Here is a 19,138-nt window from a genome sequence, read left to right on the forward strand (position 1 = left end):
CAAGCCAACTGTCCCTCTGGCAGAGCGGGCGGCGGGGTTGCAGCCATCATTAGTCACTCAATCAGGTTTTCCCCTGTGTCTACCCCCAGCATCCCTATGACTGACTGTCTTGCTATCAGGCTAGAGCAACCTGGGTCCTCTCTTGTATGTGTCCTAGCTTACCGTCCCCCCCAACCCATGCCTAACTTTTCAGTCCAGTTTGTGAAGCTCATCTCCCAGCTAACTATCAATAACACCAACGTTTTAGTTCTCGGTGACTTCAATTACTGGCCATCAGACCCTCACGAAACCCCTGATTCCCTCCCTTTTCCGACCTTATGTTGGGTCTCAATTGTACCCAACACATACACACACCCACGCACATAAAAGGTCATATTTTGGACCAGGTATGGACTTCCTCTTTAGTTATCTCCACCCCCCTTGTCCTTCCCTGCCCCTGGTCAGATCATCTACTTATCACCTTTTCCCTTGCTAAGCCCTCCCCGGCCAATATCACCCGAGAATCTAACTTTTTGGCACGTAATTGGAACAAGGCCGACCTTAATAAATTCACCTCCCTCTTGAGCTCTTCAGCCCCCTCCATCACGGGACCCATCTCTTCCATTGACTCTCAGTCTGATCACCTTACCCAATGGCTTGTCTCTGCCGCTGACTCGGTGTCACCTCTAAAACCTGTTAAAACGCGGCGCAGCCACGACGCCCATAGGTGGTTCACCGAGGAACTCAAGGCACTGAAACTCAGTCTCCGTCAGGCCGAAAGACGCTGGCGTCGAGGATTTATTTTATTTTTTATTTTATTTATTTTATATTCTTCTATAGCGCAAGAATAGACCCCCGAAGGGGTATCTCCGCGCTTTGCCAGTAAGTAAATCCTCAGATGTTAAATGAAGAGGAGAATGGAGCATTTAGAGAGAGAGATTATTTCAGTTAATGGGAAATAGATGTGTTTTCAAGACCTTGCGAAAGGTCAGATGATTGGTCAGTGTCCTTATCTCAAAAGGCAGAGAGTTCCAGAGCTTTGGTCCAAGGTGGGCTAGGGCTCGCCCCCCTTGTCTGGCCTTCTTTATTCTGGGCACCTGCAGAAGTTGTTGGTTCACAGAGCGCAGGGTTCGCCCAGGGGCATAAGGCAGGAAGATGTTGGCCAGATATTTAGGGCCTTTGCCTATCACACTTTTGTGAATTGTGCATAGGGTCTTAAATTGCACTCGTTTCCTCACTGGTAACCAATGAAGTTTGGTCAGCAGGGGAAGGGAGGGAGTCCTGGGGGGGGCATTGAGGACTATCCTAGCTGCCGTATTTTGGATTACTTGCAGTTTTTTGATCTGCCCTTCATTTGCTCCCAAAAGAAGGCCGTTGCAGTAATCCACTCTGCTGATGATTAATGCCTGCACTAGTGTTTTTCTATGGCAGTCTGGCAGGTAGGGAAACACTCTCCTTAGCATACCGATGGCTCGGAAACAGGTGCTTGCCACCTGGTTTACGTGGTCCTTGTAGGTAAGTGTTTGATCTATTAACACTCCTAGATTTCTCACTGTGTTTTTAGGGCTAGGGACGGGGCCTAATTCCAGGGGCCACCAGTCCGGTGTCCAGTGTGTTTTTGCTTGCCCAAACAACATGACCTCCGTTTTTCCTATATTGCATTGGAGGCAGTTTGCTGACATCCAAGCAGATATTGCTCTCATTCCCTCTGCGAAGGATTTTTTTATCGCAGGTGTCAGATCTTTAAAGGGAAAGAGGAGTTGGGTGTCGTCAGCGTACGACACTGGTGTAAACCCAAATGATCTTGCTAGGTTGGCTAGGGGAGCCACATACACATTGAAAAGTGTAGGGCTTAAGCAGGAGCCCTGTGGCACTCCCTTATTGAGCTCCCTGTGGATGGATTTGTGGGAGCCCAGCCTAACCTCTTGAGAGCGTCCTGACAGAAAGCTTTCCATCCATGCCAATGCCGTGCCCTCCAAACCTACGTCTTTTAGTCGCTCAAGAAGCACTTTGTGAGACACCGTATCGAAAGCGGCGGAGAGATCCAACAGCACCAGAATCATAGAATTGCCCCCATCCAGTGCCATTCTGATGTTATTGGTCACTGTTTGGAGGGCAGATTCGGTGCTGTGGTTTGGCCTGAACCCAGATTGGGAATAGTCCAGGCCCTCCGTCGCTTCAAGATGTTGTGACAGATAGGTGTTCACATGCTTCTCAGCTATCTTACTGATGTATGGTAAGAGTGAAATAGGACGCAGGTTGGAAAGGTCGGTCCATGGGGAAGCAGCTTTCTTGCGTATTGGGTTTACTACCGCCCTCTTCCAGTCTGCTGGGACTTGTCCTTTCGTAAGAGATGTATTGATGACATTCTGTATGAAGGGGCCCAGGAGAGGGAGCAGAGGAGGAACCATCTTAGCAGGGAGAAGGTCGTTTGGAGACCCTGATTTAATGTAGGTAATAAGGTGAGGGAGATCTGCACTTTCAATAAGGGGAAAGTGTGATATGGGACATCCACTGTCTTTGGGCAGGTTTGGGGGTATAATCCTGCTAGCACCCTTTGTACTGTTATTGGCAGCCACTATTTTCTCATATATAGTGTCAATTTTACTTTCAAAAAAGGACGATATCTCGTCACATAAAGTCTGTGAGAACTCCTCTGCGCTTTCACATGCGGCAGGATTAACAAAGTTTTGGAGGATTTTGAAAAGCTCCTTTGGACAGTTAGTGGCTTCTTCTAGTTGTTGCAGGAGGCGATTTTTCCTAGCCTGTTTGATGTTTTTGTAGTACTGAGATTGAGCATGATGAAAGATCGCTCTAGTATCCTTGGTCTTATATTTTCTCCATTTTTTTCCGGCTTGCCTACATTTTTGTTTTTCCTCCCTTAACTCCTTAGTGTACCAGCTTTCTTGTTTGGAGGCAGGATGTTCTTTGTATAGCTTTAAAGGGGCCAAAGTGTCAATGGCTTGTTTGATTGAGCCTGTAAATGTATCCAATGCTACATCCACTGTATCTTCTGCTGATATAGTGGGTTGTACCCACGTTTCCTGTAGATTGCTTAGGGAGATTTTGTGCCATTGACGGCGCCAAGAAGGAATGGAGGGTCCTTCGACACAGTCAACCATAGTGTCCTCCTTCATCGGTTGGCGACCGCAGGGCTCACCGGGATGGCACTCAGCTGGATAGAGTCCTTTCTCTCCGGACGCACGTTCCAGGTCTGGGACGGTGAATACCACTCGTCCACACTTCCACTCACCAGCGGGGTGCCTCAGGGCTCCTCCCTGAGCCCCACGCTTTTTAACGTGTATATGGCCCCTTTGGAAGATGTGGTAACACCATTCGGGATAAAAATCGTGAGCTACGCTGACGATACACAATTAGTCGTCTCCCTATCCCAACTAGACGACCACCCAGACAAATTACCAAACTGTCTCACTGAAATTCACGGGTGGATGTGCGAATCGTCATTAAAACTCAACGGTTCCAAAACCGAAGTGATGCTCATGGGTAAACAATGGGCGACCATCCCCCCGGCGATCTGGCCAGACGTGTTCGGGGATATCCCTACCCCGAAACACGAAATCAAGACCCTTGGAGTCTGGCTAGAACCCGACCTCTCAATGAAGACCCAAGCGGCCAAAACGGCAGGGACCTGTCTTGGGCTCCTGCGGACCATCCGCAGAATCTTCCCCCTTCTACCGCACGTGTCCAGGAAACTACTAGTTCAGGGCCTTATAATGTCACGGCTAGACTATAGCAATATGGTCTACCTGGGTGCGCCGGAAGCCACCTTAGCGAGACTACAAAGAGCCCAGAATGCAGCAGCTCGTCTAATCATGAGCGTACCTTCAAGAGTATCTGCCAAACCCGCTATTAAGGCTCTGCACTGGCTCCCAATCCGCCAAAGGGTGGAATTTAAAGCCATGTGCACGGCCTATAAACTAATCAATGGTTCGGGACCTGCGATCCTCAGCGGCCTGGTCACCCCTTACAAGGCACCCAGAGCCCTACGGTCCGAGAACGAGCACCTTGCCAATATCCCCAAATTTAAGAGGACACGCACCGGAGGTCGACGTTTCTCTGTAAAAGCGTCCACCGGATGGAACTCCCTCCCACGATCCCTCAGACTGGAGCCCAGTTACCTGACGTTCAGGAAAAAACTTAAAACCCTTCTGTTTCCTAAATAAACCCTTCGCCCCTATCCCCCTCAGCAGGATTTAATCTTTATAGCGCGGGGATGCCCTCGGGTCACCAGGCGCTTTACAAGTCGCTAAATAAATAAATAAATAAATGTATCGGTCTTTTGGGAGTAAGGAGTGTGAATTCTAGAAGAAAGTGGTCTGTCCATAAAATTTCTCTGGCTGGAAGACAGATGACCTTGGGACCATTGGAAGAAACAAGGTCTAGCGTGTGGCCACCATTATGCGTGGGTCCAGTATTTTTTATCTCTAGACCTACGTTTAGCAAGTCAGTGATTAGGGCACTAGAATCAGGTAAAGTTGGTAAGTCTACATGAATGTTGAAGTCCCCTAGAAGAATGAAGTCTTCATTGGATTTAAGTTGGGGAGCTAGTAGTTCTTGGAGAAGGAGAGAAAAATCGGGGTTTGGTCCTGGTGGGCGGTACACAAGAGCTCCTTTCCAGAAGGTGTGGCTAGTAAGGGCAATTTTAAAAAACATAATTTCTAATTGCAGACTTTGATATTGTGAAAATATGGTGACCTTTAGATCATCCTTATGTATGATTGCTAGTCCACCGCCTGTCTTCCCTTCTCTGTCTAGATGTTTCAATTTGTATCCGAATGGGATCCCTAATGTTACGGCTGTGATGGTGTGGGGTTTCATACAAGTTTCAGTGAGGAAACATATGTCTGGTTGGATAGAGTTTACCAGGTCCCATACCTCATGCTGGTGTTTAGGCAGGGATCGTACATTTAGGAGGAAAGCCTTCAGCCCAGTAACAGGGGCTCCTGCGTTGGGCGGTGCGTTGTTACCACGTAGTCGGTGGTAACATTGGAAACATGAAAATGCTCCTTCTACGGTGTGCCATGGTATTTTAGAACCACATGCTGTCTGTGGTTTTAAATCTAATAGAGCATGAGAGGTGTAGGTGATACGATGTGGGCACATACCTAAACGTGGCAAAATAGAGGGAGCAATGTCCCTGGCCCCTGTGTCCCGTCCTGTCGCGGACGGGCGCAGACGGGCAGCTCTTTGGCGGGTCTTCGGCGGGGCTGCGCGCGATCGCTGCGCTCGGGAAGGCGCGAGGGCTATATAGCGCTGTGAGTAACCACTAGAGCGCTAACCGCTCCCAGTGGACCAGGAAGTACACAGGAAGTTAGTCAAAGAGCCTACCACCCCCTTGTGAGCGAGGGAGGCGGCAGCCTAGCGTTTCCCCAAGCGAGGAGGGCTGGAAGCAGAGCTGCTTTCAATGGATGCGTGGGTGCAGGTAATGCGCTCCAATTTTAAAAAAACACACAGGTATAATACAGTGTATTACAATTTCAGTAAAATGTTGCTCCAATTCAAATTAAAATCACTACCTTAACATAAGCGTTCTCCTGGGCGAGGAAACCGGCAGCAGGTTAGAGACACTGCCACTGTCTCCTTCCCACAGCGAGCACCCCAAGCGCTCTGCCTATATAGCGCTGTGAGTAACCACTAGAGCGCTAACCGCTCCCAGTGGACCAGGAAGTACACAGGAAGTTAGTCAAAGAGCCTACCACCCCCTTGTGAGCGAGGGAGGCGGCAGCCTAGCGTTTCCCCAAGCGAGGAGGGCTGGAAGCAGAGCTGCTTTCAATGGATGCGTGGGTGCAGGTAATGCGCTCCAATTTAAAAAAAACACACAGGTATAATACAGTGTATTACAATTTCAGTAAAATGTTGCTCCAATTCAAATTAAAATCACTACCTTAACATAAGCGTTCTCCTGGGCGAGGAAACCGGCAGCAGGTTAGAGACACTGCCACTGTCTCCTTCCCACCCTATACCCCTGAGGGATATACCCCTGAGACAAAGGCTGTCTTCTCTTCTCAGCTGAGGGAATACAAATCTGCTATAGCCCGGGCTAAATCTAGCTATTTCTCCAACAAGATTCTGAACTCCACCAATAAGTCCAAGGATATTTTCTCAATTGTTGAGGAACTGTCCAATCCGGCTAGAGTTACTATCGCCCCGCTCCCCTCCCAGCCTCTGTGTGACTCTTTGAATCAGTTCTTTGTGGACAAAATTGTTAAAATCAAAACCAGCATCTCCGCTCATGTCTCTCCTGTCTCTCCCCCCGCCAGCACTTCCTCTCACCACATCACCCACACCCTCTCCCAGTTTCCCCTCATCTCAAAAGAGATTTTTCTCCCCCTCCTGCTCAAAGTCTCTTCTGGCTCCCCCAGCGATTGTTGCCCCCCCTCTGCCCTGCGAGAAGCTTTTACTTCCTGTCCGGACCCCCCTTTGGCCCTTTTAAACAACTCTTTAACCTTGGGGGTGGTTCCGGCCTCCTTCAAACGGGCAGAAGTGGTCGCCATCTTGAAAAAACCTACGGCTGACCCGTCCACCATGAGCAACTACCGCCCTATTTCCCTCCTCCCCTTCCTCAGCAAAGTCCTGGAGTCCCACGTCACTCAAACCCTTACTTCTTTTATAGAGGACTCTTGTGTTTTGGACCCCCAGCAGGCTGGGTTCAGACCTGCGCACTCCACAGAAGCAGTCATCCTCTCTGTGATGGACGAACTACGCAGGGGCGCCGACTCCAACACCTGTCAGGCCCTGGTTCTTCTGGATTTGTCGGCCGCCTTTGACACGGTCGACCATGATATTTTGGTCGACCGTGTCAGAGAGGCTGGCATCCAGGGTACAGCTCTGGACTGGGTGCGTTCTTTCCTGACCCATCGCCATCAAGCTGTCAGGCTGTCCCAGTTTTCCGCCTCTCAAGTCGAGCTGACCTGTGATGTCCCGCAAGGTTCCTCCTTATCCCCTCTCCTTTTTAATTTATACCTGGCCCCGTTAATCCGTTCCCTCGGTCGATTCAATGTCTCCGCGTTCAACTACGCGGACGACATCCAACTGGTTTTCACCATCGACTCCAGTGACCAATCTATCTCCACTTTTCAAAACACCCTCTGCTTCATCAGTGATTGGATGGGCACAAACCATCTGAAACTCAACCCCGACAAGACTGAGCTGGTCCTTGTCGGGGGGCCCTCCAATCCCTGGCACTCTTCCTTTTGGCCTGCCAGTCTTTGCAACCCCCCCTCTCCTGTCAACTCAGCAAAAAGTCTGGGAGTTGTCATAAGCAACGACCTATCTATGACACCCCAGATCAGCGCTGTAGTTTCCTCCAGCCATTTCCAGCTCAGGAAAATACGCAAAATCTCCCGCCTACTTACCACCGATGCCCTTACCTTGGCCTTGCTTGCGTTAGTCATGTCTAGGCTTGACTACGCAAATGCACTATACGTAGGCATTCCTGCATACCAACTCAGGAGACTCCAGCTGATCCAAAATCAAGCTGCTCGCTTGATTTACCATCAACCCAGAGATCAACACGTTCAACCTCTCCTAAAAAGTCTCCACTGGCTTCCGGTCTCTGCCCGCTGTAAATTTAAGCTTGGTTGCATCATTTTCAAATCCCTCACCGGTCATGGCCCATCCTTCATTTCTTCCTTGCTCCATCCTTATGTCCCTTCTCGCACCCTCCGGTCATCCCAATTGGCTTTACTTTCTGTCCCCAGATTCAAGCGGAAGAAAGACGGTGGCCTTAGGTTTTCTTTCTTAGCTCCGTCTTTTTGGAACTCCCTACCTCTCTCTCTTAGGTTGTCCTGCCCCTACTCCATGTTCAGATCTTTTCTCAAAACGCACCTGTTTACTGTAGCCTACCACTAGTTGTCATCCTCAGTTATGTTATTTTCTGTCTCTCCTCCCTGCTCCCTCTGTATAGCGCCAAGAAACCTAATGGTGTTAGCGCGCTCAATAAATTAATTTTACATAACATAACACACATATGCACACGCACACGCGCAGAAAGATTCAAAGGTTGACGTTCAAACACACAACCTCACAGCACACGCACGTACACACACACACAACTTAGCACACACGCACGCACGCACACGTGCAAAGACACACACCGTCCTCCCAGCAGTTTCCCTCCTCGTGCCTGTTATAATTGGCGGAAGGAAGCCTGGCGGGAATCCTGAGGCCCGTCATTGTTGTGCAGCACAGATGTTTGCGCGAGCCTGCAGGCACTTCACCCAAGGTCATGTTTTACAACGGTGAGAACAGTGCGGTGAAAGGTTTCGGCCTCACGCCACTTCTTGGAAATCACATGTTTCTCTTTGAGCTTTATTGACTCACGTCAGTGATCTGGCGCATACACAAGGCGTGCGTGGCGTTGAGAGGGCCAGGGACTTCAAAGAACAGAGCACTCTACGAACAGCCACAAAAACACATGACTGCGGGATCAGTAAATTGCAAAGTTCGTTTCGCTATGTATATATTTTGGCACCTAGACATATGCTGTGGGCTAAGAATGCTTGTTCATGAAAACCCAGGAGACTAGCAATAGATCTGCTTGTAAGGCTTAGGTCACAGGTTAAAATGCTGCCATGGCCGACTCACCCTTTTAACATGGTGAGATCCTACAACGATTTTATAGCATAGTAGCACGGCCTGCTGTTCAACATAATACATATTGGTCTAAACACAATGAAATGTCTCTAAATAATGCGAGGTGTTCTAAAAAACACGTGAAGTCTGAGTTTCTCAGCGAGCATGACCAGATATTCTGGTTTACCCAGTATACCAGTGACCAACATCGAAGAACCCTTGGCAGGAAATGTCTTTTTTAATGTTTTATTTACAGGCCTGCAAGCACAGATGTGAGTCAGGAATGGCAGACCGCCAATACCCTTTAATACATCAAAGCCTGCCCTGGGCCATCCCATGTAAGGCTTTAGGTAACAGCTGTATAGAATGAGTGATGTTTGCATATGTATCCACTTCATTAAAAGCACCACAGGGAGAGGCGAAGAGGCACCATGCCCTTTGACACCCCTGAGAGACAATCAAGGAAGTGACGTTATCTGAAATTTGACCCCAATAATATTGCAAGAAATGATATCACACAGCCTGGGACACAATATAATCCCAGAGTGGATAAAAGACTGCAGCAAGTGTGACTCAGATAAATGATGGCAAAACCCAGCAAAAGCAGGCGAAGGGCAGGTGTTGACGCAGCAAGGGCCAGAATGGGAACACTGCAAGATACATGTTGCTGACCCTAAATGACACAGATGAAATGAAGTGCTGAGCCACAGAATGCCTGCCTGGCCCTCTGATTCGGTCTAGTTTTAGTAGGAGTGGTGGTAGTGGTGAACAACAGTGCCCGTCCCTTACTGCCTGTGATGCTCTAGTCTAAGGCCACAGTTGATCTGAAACCAGAGCGGTTCAGGATCACTGGGGAAACCAGGGGAAGCAGACGTGTCACGGCGGAGACATGTGCTCCCACATCAACTACTGAAGCGTGTAGGTGTTAAAACCCCCTACATTTCTCTTCCAGTGAAGTCCGCTGGTGGAGACACCTTGTCAAGCAGAGAAGAAATCCAGCAACTTTGCAAGGCGGAGCTCTCTAGCTGTCTCTTTCGATGGGTCAGGCCAAGTCTTAGTCTGCAAAGCTATGTTCAAATAGTGGCAACCGCATCTACACCTGACCGTACACGATTTTGCTAAAAAAAAAATGTATGAATACAAAGTCTAAAATAAATGTTGCCTTGAATTACTGCATTAGCAATGTAAAAGTACAGATGTCTTCAACAGTGAGAATTGGAAATTTCACATTTGAAAAAAACAATTCTTAGAGAAGCGCTCACCGCTGTTCAGCTTTACCTGCATTCTCCATCTGGGGTGAAAGAGCCAATCTGCCAATCAGGGGCCCCTGAGTTACAGGAGTGGGCCCTAAGGGTTTAAAAGGTGAGTCTCTCTGGCCAGGGGCATCAGGACATTTAAGCGGAACTCCTGGTGGTCAAGCGGATGGGGAAGCGGTCCTACTTTCCTTTAGCGTGGGAGTTCTCATTACAGAACAGGATGACAGAGCATGAGATCACTTCCTTAATGTGGTTTAACTGGATATACCAGTCTGGATATTGGTTTTTGGGCTCTTACAAGAAGTGGAGACGAGGCTTAGCTTGACGAATACACGTAAGACATCCTGGGGCTACAGAGGAACTCTGCACTGCCCTGCAGGACGATTCCTAGCCTCAAATGGGATGGAGGCATAAAGAAATGGATGGATGGAAGGTCATACAAAAAAGACAATATTATGTGGCTGATATGGTTTAAATTCATGTATTATTCAAAAGAATCGACTCGTAATATGCTGGTGTGCATTCCATCATACTTTTATGCAGAACACACAGAAACAAAGTTGTCATTACAACCCTGTCATAGGTTGTCATGGACAAATGTGATTGCCTTGTTTGCTTCTCTCTTTTAATCACTGTGTTTATGTTGTTTTTCGGATTGTCTGTTTTTTAACTTTCATTAATTTTATGATATTATTCGTTGATATATTGATTGAATTTTTATTTTAAAAAATGTTCTTGAAATTCCTCAATTGATTTGTTTTTGCAACCTCTAACTCACTCGAGACTGGGAGTATGAATGTTTTTGACTGCTTGTCTGGATGTTGAATGAATATATTTATAGTGCCTTCCAAAGGGAGTTATTTAGGACTGGTGAGCCAGCTAAGAACCAGCAATTTCAGGTCGCACAATGAATGTACTTCATGTGGATACTAATGTTCTTCTTGAGACCTCTGGCTGCAAATAAAGCTTTTATCTGACTGAAAATCTCCAAGTTGATTTCGAAGGATATGTAGTTTGGATCCACTAGATACCAAGTTTACTTCATAGCAATGAGGGTAATTCTGAACGGCGAAGGGACAGCTTTGGCTGCATTTACTTCTTGGCAGAAGCGCTACATTAAACCCCAGATTTACTCCGGGCCTTCCACTCACCTCTTCTGGATCCTGGTAAGTTATATTGTACAACCTCATAATACATCAACCTATATTCTTTCCTCAATACAATAAAACGAGTGGTTTCCTTGTTGTCAACGTCCTTGTTCCTCAGCCTACGCTAGAAGGGTAACCAGTTCTATCTAAATAAATTGTGGGACTGGACGAGAGCGCACAGGAATACTAGCTGCTGCTACACCAACTAGTTATAGTGAAACTAATTTCAAGAGCAGGATTATGCTTTTCTCCCAGAAGATGTCTTGTTCTTTCATACCCGATGTGGCACTTACAAGGACTGTACCTGGAATTTTTTATTACATCTGACAACACTCTTCTCCAGGATAATTGACAATAGAAATTCTCTATACTGCCAAGGTTCAAAAAGAAGACAAAATATTTGTGTCTAAAGTCAAGCTTATATATTTCATTAAAGTTTCCTTTTCTCTTTTCTGAACAGTTTGGAATTCAACAGTGCACAAAAGACCATGTAGGTATATCCCAAAACGAAAGCATATTATCTTAAACTGGAGACTGGAGTATTGCCTATTGTGGGTGCCTTCTAGGGAAACAATGACCTCTTCTGATGTTGCAGCTGGTTTTAAAACGGAACCCTTGGCTATCGTGATCATTCAACCGGAAGTATGACCTTCTTCCATCAGCCAGGAAGGCAAAATAAACTTAAGAGTTGGAATGAAAGACATACTTGCACAACACTCCCCATTTTACTGCAATTGCTGTTAAATTCAGGGATTCTGACGAAAAGTTGGATGAAGGAGGCCATGAAGAAATGATCCACCTGTAAACAAAAGTGGTACCTTTTAGGCCATTTCTAGGAGATGAGTTTTCCTGTGAAGTCAATGTTCATATAAACAAAGCTGAAGGAAAACTAGGTTAAAGCCTGGACCCCTGAAGGACCCAGAGCCGAGTTTTTTTCCATGTTATATTACACTGAAATCAAAAACACAGACGACTGGTAAAAAAAAAAATTCAATGAAGAGTGCTGACTGACTAGGAAACGTTCTTCCTGCAGATTCAGCCTCAGTCTGCTTCCCGTAAAAAAAACTGCTGAGCTCGACTTTATAGAATTCATCAAGCTTATAATGTAGAGATGCCAACTGTTACTAATAGGCAGGCTACAGAACTAATATATGGGGGGGATCAAGCTCAAACCAGGGACTCGGAAAAGAGAATTCAGGGAGAGGCTGAAAACGGAGGCAGATCTCTATGACTGAGAAAAACAGGCACACAAAAGAACACCCAGCACCCCATGTAGCCAACTGTCGGTGGCATGAAGAGATACCGATTAATGCTGTTCGGCTCATCTTGCAAGAGGAGTGTAACAGGCCTAGTCCCTAGGTTATAAGATTATGAATGAGGAAAAATGTTATCTGTATTTGAGAAATTACTTTTATAGTTGTTTGTTTCTTGCAGTTCGAGGGAATAAACTTATATTCCCTAGTATATTTATATGCTCTACAGATGTTTGATTATTTGTTTTGTTTATGTCTTTATTTCTGTGGAGAGGATAGTTTGCGTGTTCTGTCCCTACAGCAGGTGCTTTGCCAAACATTAACAGCGACTCGCTCCATCCGTCCAGTTTTTCTGTATCAGCTGGGACACACATCCACCTATCTTCCTCAATGGATCAGCATCGGGCACCTTTAACAACGCACTAGTAGGTACTTAAGGTGAGCTCAGTTTGCCTTTCTTTCAGTGGACAATCACAACTGCAGAAGGTGGTGGGAGAAAAAGCCCTGCATGTAAGCCAGCTCATACAGATAGCACCCAACAGAAGAAGGCAATAATTCTTCTGGAAAGGACCTCTCCCTCTGGACTGGTCATCCTAACAGTCTATTCGCGCAATTTATGTCAGTCTTGCTTCTAGGTTTTGCTTTTTACACTTCCAAAGTTCACATTTACTTTATTTTTTGCATTCTAGAGATTGGCCCTACAAAAAACAACATTTTAATTCCTCTTCTGAATATGCAAATCACTGGAAATACTGCTGTAGGCCAATTATGTCCCTTCAAACACCGATTTGACGTGAATAAAGAGATTACGTGCTAAACTGGAAAACATCAAGTATACTAAGAAAGTCCTCAAAGAATCCCTAAAGACCTACATCCGAATGTAAGAAGAAAACAAATTTATGGTAACCATTAAATCAAACAAATGCTCTCTCAAGCCCTTCACAAAGACCTTCTTACCCCATAGTACCCCGATTAACAAGCATTAGAAATGCAATAGGTCTTGCAGCATTCGAGTTAGTGCTTTTAGAATTGTTAATGGTTTTTTTTGTAAATCTTTAGCATGAGGTTGAGGGTGAGTGAGGGTGAGTGATGGTGAGGGGTTGAGGGTGAGTGAGGGTGAGGGTGAGGCTGAGGGGTTGAGGGTGAGGGTGAGTGAGGGTGAGTGAGGGGTTGAGGGTGAGTGAGGGTGAGGGGTTGAGGGTGAGTGAGGGTGAGGGGTTGAGGGTGAGTGAGGGGTTGAGGGTGAGTGAGGGGTTGAGGGTGAGTGAGGGGTTGAGGGTGAGTGAGGGGTTGAGGGTGAGTGAGGGTGAGTGAGGGTGAGGGTGAGTGAGGGTGAGTGAGGGTGAGTGAGGGTGAGTGAGGGTGAGTGAGGGTGAGTGAGGGTGAGTGAGTGAGGGTGAGTGAGGGTGAGTGAGGGTGAGTGAGGGTGAGTGAGGGTGAGTGAGGGTGAGTGAGGGTGAGGGAGGGTGAGTGAGGGTGAGTGAGGGTGAGTGAGGGTGAGTGTGGGTGAGTGTGGGTGAGTGTGAGTGAGGGTGAGTGGGGGTGAGTGTGGGTGAGTGTGGGTGAGGGGTTGAGGGTGAGTGAGGGTGAGGGGTTGAGGGTGAGTGAGGGTGAGGGATTGAGGGTGAGTGAGGGTGAGGGATTGAGGGTGAGTGAGGGTGAGGGGTTGAGGGTGAGTGAGGGTGAGGGGTTGAGGGTGAGTGAGGGTGAGTGAGGGTGAGTGAGGGTGAGGTGTTGAGGGTGAGGGATTGAGGGTGAGTGAGGGTGAGGGGTTGAGGGTGAGTGAGTGAGGGTGAGTGAGTGAGGGGTTGAGGGTGAGGGGTTGAGGGTGAGGGGTTGAGGGTGAGGGGTTGAGGGTGAGGGGTTGAGGGTGAGTGAGGGTGAGGGTGAGTGAGGGTGAGTGAGGGTGAGTGAGGGTGAGGGTGGGTGAGGGTGGGTGAGGGTGAGTGAGGGTGAGGGAGGTTGAGGGTGGTTGAGTGAGGGTGAGTGAGGGGTTGAGGGTGAGGGGTTGAGGGTGAGCCTGAGGGAGCAGAGAGAACAACCATAACATTGTCTTCCAATAGATATTATTTACAAATTGCTGACATGCTTTTCAGTCTCACAAGTACTATTTGGTTTAATGAGCTGCTCTGCAACAAAGAATGCAAAAGATATTTTTGGGCTCGGCTCGCGAAACAAATTGTGTACCCTTGGGCACATGTTGGAAAATAGCATTATGGAGCACAGGAGTAAATGGTGCAGTAACTTATTGCAGACCCAGTGGGGATTTCCACACATTCCAAGTTCCCGGCCTCACGCTTTGGCAGCTCTTGTAGGAGACGTGCAGAACTGTACAATACACAGTGCCACAGGGGAATCCGACGGGAGCTAGGAGCGCTCTAACATGGCTATGTAGGGAAGAGGTCTCGCTTACCCATGCCAACTCATGGCAGCACTATTAATTTCCCTTTATGAGAACCGAAGCACACAGTCGCGCCTGACCTCGCTTGAAGGTTGTTTTTAATAGTCGTGCAAGTAGCAAAACAACAGCAGCACAACAGAGATGCCCCCGTTCATTATATTTCGCTTATTTTGTCAAAATAACCCTTTTATCGGAAATTGACTATAAAATGTTTTTGTTAAAAAGTGAAAAGGAGGTTTTGACAAGCACGGTAAAATAAAAGAGCGTGGGATATTTCTCAGCTATAGTTACCGACTGGTAATATACACGCGCTCATCAGAAATAGTGCAATTTCGTAGACAACACAACATCAAACATGCATTGATAAAACCAATAGGTTGACCTTTAAATACTGAAAGCAATTATGTGTTCAGACACCCACCTGCACGCAAAGTAGAGATAAGTGGAGAAGTGGGGAGGCACGAAGTGGGATGAGAGTGTAGTTCTAAACAAGCATTGGCAAACTCGAGCTACCTTAAAGTAAAACAAGCCGGAGGGAAGAGAGGGGAGGGGGGAGGAGAAATGCGACACGGCGGGAAGGGGAGGGGGCGGAACGGGGGAGGGGGCGGAGAGGGGAGAGGTGCGACACGGCAGGCAGGAGGAGGGGGGAGGAGAGTAGGGGAGGCACGACCTTGTGCCACATATTTTACATTTAATCACCAAAAGCAAGCCTGAGGGAGCAGAGAGAACAACCATAACATTGTCTTCCAATAGATATTATTTACAAATTGCTGACATGCTTTTCAGTCTCACAAGTACTATTTGGTTTAATGAGCTGCTCTGCAACAAAGAATGCAAAAGATATTTTTGGGCTCGGCTCGCGAAACAAATTGTGTACCCTTGGGCACATGTTGGAAAATAGCATTATGGAGCACAGGAGTAAATGGTGCAGTAACTTATTGCAGACCCGGTGGGGATTTCCACACATTCCAAGTTCCCGGCCTCACGCTTTGGCAGCTCTTGTAGGAGACGTGCAGAACTGTACAATACACAGTGCCACAGGGGAATCCGACGGGAGCTAGGAGCGCTCTAACATACTGGGAAGAAGAAAGTAGACGAGAGATGAGAGAAAGGGGGAGGGGGCAGTCACGGAGGAAAGAACACAGAACGGAGACAGAACAGGTAGAGGACAGAAGCCACAGCAAAGGGGAGGGGGAAGAGAAGAGGGAGAGGGGAAAAGGCACGGTGGAGTGTGAAAAGCAGAAAAAAATGTGTGACATAGAACGATGACACGAGAAGGAACAGCGGAGGAAAAAGCTGGGTGATATAAACAAGCCTTTCACCGTAACACGGCGGGCAGGGGAGGGGGCGGAGAGGGGAGAGGAGAAATGCGACACGGAGGGAAGGGGAGGGGGCGGAGCGGGGAGGGGGCGGAGAGGGGAGAGGTGCGACACGGCGTTAAACGGAAGGAAGAGAGGGGAGGGGGAGGAGAAAGAGAAATGCGACACGGCGGGAGGGGGCGGAGCGGGGGAGAGGGTGTGTGTGTGTTGTTAGGAGACGGACGTGCAAGCGCACGCGCTTTTAAGGTCAATGCGCATGCGCATTGACCTTAAAAGTCACGGGCACTGCAAGGAATCGCCACGATTCCTTGCAGTGTGGATAAAGAGTGGATAACTCGCAATAGTCTCGCTTGCTCGATGCGCATGCGCATCGACAGGCGAGACCTAAAAACACGTACCAATGCTCACTCCTAACCAAAAATACTCTATGCTAAATGCTTACTGGAAATAGCCAACCCGGTCGCAATCTGCCCACATAAGCACTAGTAAACCATACAATAAAAAAGGTAATAGAACACCAAATAAAATTAGCAACTTTGTCTCATTTCTGATTTGTATTTCCTCTGGGAGATGACAGGCAAAGAAGTTACAACCTAGCCCCAAAATGGCATCGGTCTGGACTGATGCCAGGCTGGAATCTATTATGTCACACAAAAATAGCAGTAGCCGTTTTAGATAGCCTCTTAAAAGTTCAGAAGGAAAGGAGAAGCAGCTACACTAATCCATCTGGATCATTAAGCGGAGTTTAATATCACAGATCACATTATCTAGCTGGATACCTGACAAGACAGGTTCGGCTACTTCTCAATGGCAAAAGTCCAATCACAGCTGGTTTGGGAGGTCCTGGGCACAAGAACTCAGGGTATATCCTTTTTCTCCAAACAAAAATAATCTAGTGGCACAATCAGAACCAAAAAAGGGTTCTTAAATGAATTACAGAGCTGTAAAAAGAAAAATATTTAAAATAAAAATGCAATTGCTGTAGGGCCACCCCCGGTTGAGATGTGACTAATAAGGAGAAATGTTAAAAAGCATAAAATATTAATATGATCATCCACTAATATCCAGCTAACCTTGAAGCTTCATGTATCGGGTTGGGAATTAGCAAGTCTGCTTTACCAAGGTCTTGGCTTTGGCAATGCCTTTTAGCCTTGCTGTATGGTATTGCATTGTGTTGTATTGCAACATTTATATAGTGCTTACTACCCTTATGAGGGGGGTGTTGAAATACTTACCTACATGGGTGGTATGCTACACCATGTAGGGTGTGTGGTTGGAAATGTGTTGTCTTTATTTTGATCCTATGCGAAAGGTGTTTCCATATCGTGCATGATGACCACAGAGGTGCTGTTATTGTGTTATTGGCTGTCGCTCTTAGCAGTGTGATGAATAAAGAGGTGTGAGAGAGGGAGAGAAAGGTGCACAATTTATGATTGTCACTAAGTTGGCAGCGTTTAGCAGCACTGCAGGTCCCTTTGTTGCATTTTGTATGTTCATGGTCCACTAAGCTTCTTACTTCACGAGGTTGCCCATTCTGAGATATTTTGTTTAAAGATTATGGTCTGAGCAGTTATAGGTTGAAGGGAGAATGGCGAGGAGATCTGCTGGGATGGGCTTTGGTCTTATCATCCTGTAGCTGATTGACACTGTGAGCTGTCAAGAAGAGATTATAGTATGCAGCTAGTTGGGACCTGCACTGGTGGACTAAATTAAAGTCCTTCATTGGCCAGCAGCATGTAGCAGATCTCTTCAGCTATCCCATGCCTGTTCAGTTGGTGATGGGTGGTTTAAAGCTGTGAACTGGTACTGTACTGGGTGGTGGACAGAATCCATAGAAAGTTTGTCTTATGTAAGTGTAAACATTTACGCAGTTTAAGTGAATTATTATGCCGCCTGGATGAACTACAATTGACTGCTCATTGCTCAACCACTGAGTGTTATGGTATAATGCTAGTGTGGGCCAGGACGATTATATATTGCACTGTACTTGCATTATGTAGAACTTCCTGCCCTTGTCGAGGCATTAGGGCTCTTAATGCCGGTCAACACGATGCTCCTGAACCTAAGGTTAGCTTTTTTCTCCACCTGTTATTGTTGGTTAAGGGGGTTAGTCATGTGCTCTTATGGAAACAATTCCACACGATTCCACTCATTTACTCTTTTTCAATGTGGTAGATTAAATTAATATGAATTAAGTGTACCACATCGGCAAGATACAGTGTAAAGCTAAAACAAAAAGTTTTAAAAAGTGGCGATTATGTGGTCTTGTCGTTTTGTATGTACACTCATGCTCTATTATGCCACCATGGGCCTTGTATGTATACACTTAATAGTGTTTGCAAAGACTAGGCTATCGCAGACACAAAAATGCTCCTGATGAAGAAATGCACATATAGCTCAATGGAGTTATTGTCAGCCAGGGTGATGCTTCATTACACTAGTAAAATGTTCACAAGCATATAGCATTTTCCATAAATAAATGTCCTCCACAATAATGCTGTAGAAGGGGGAATGGAATCTCGCACCAAAATATCATTACATAGTATAAGGCTCACGAACATCTACAGTTTGTGATCTTAAGGACTGCTATCACCAAAAATTAGCAAAACAAGTGGCAAGACAGTGGCAAATCGCTACACAGTGACAGATGCTCAACAGCAAACAGTGTCTCTGAATTCTGAAATCAAAAGGAAGTTACAGGGCAATTAGCATATTGCCCACCTTTCGTTTAATGTTGGTCATCACCTACAAATGTGGATTTCTTGTGATCTAGGGGTCCTACACTCTCGGGATCAGGTACACCACACCACGCATGGGGGGGGGGGGGCAACGTCGCTGATGAACCTACTGTAACAGTCCACAAGTTGAAGAGCACACACTAGGATGACTCTGGTGCTTCTCAGGTTGGATAGCATGCAACCTAAATGGATGCTGTACCTCTGCAGGCAAAACAGGGCGGGAGGATACCATGAACAATCAAAGCAGGTACAGGTAGGAGTGCTCGCCAGGAAGAGTCACCTCTCTCAGCTAACCATCACTTGTAGATGTGGTACCTTGATGCAGCTCTCCCTTGGTCTCTTGTGATAGGAATAGAGGGCTTCTAGGTACAGTGTATGCGTTTCTGGAACACTTTGGCTGGTTAGGGCTTTACATCCAACCAAAACATCAAGGGTTGCAAGACAGGTCA

General features: G+C 46.9%; 1 protein-coding gene across 3 annotated transcripts in view; it reads right to left on the reverse strand.

Annotated features, from left to right (window-relative positions):
• Positions 1–19,138, reverse strand: part of RASSF3 (Ras association domain family member 3) — a 627,222-nt gene that overhangs the window by 246,569 nt on the left and 361,515 nt on the right. The gene's annotated exons all lie outside the window — the stretch shown is intronic.

Source organism: Lissotriton vulgaris, chromosome 1_1 (genome assembly GCF_964263255.1).
Source record: "Lissotriton vulgaris chromosome 1_1, aLisVul1.2, whole genome shotgun sequence".
NCBI classification, from domain to species: Eukaryota; Metazoa; Chordata; class Amphibia; order Caudata; family Salamandridae; genus Lissotriton; species Lissotriton vulgaris.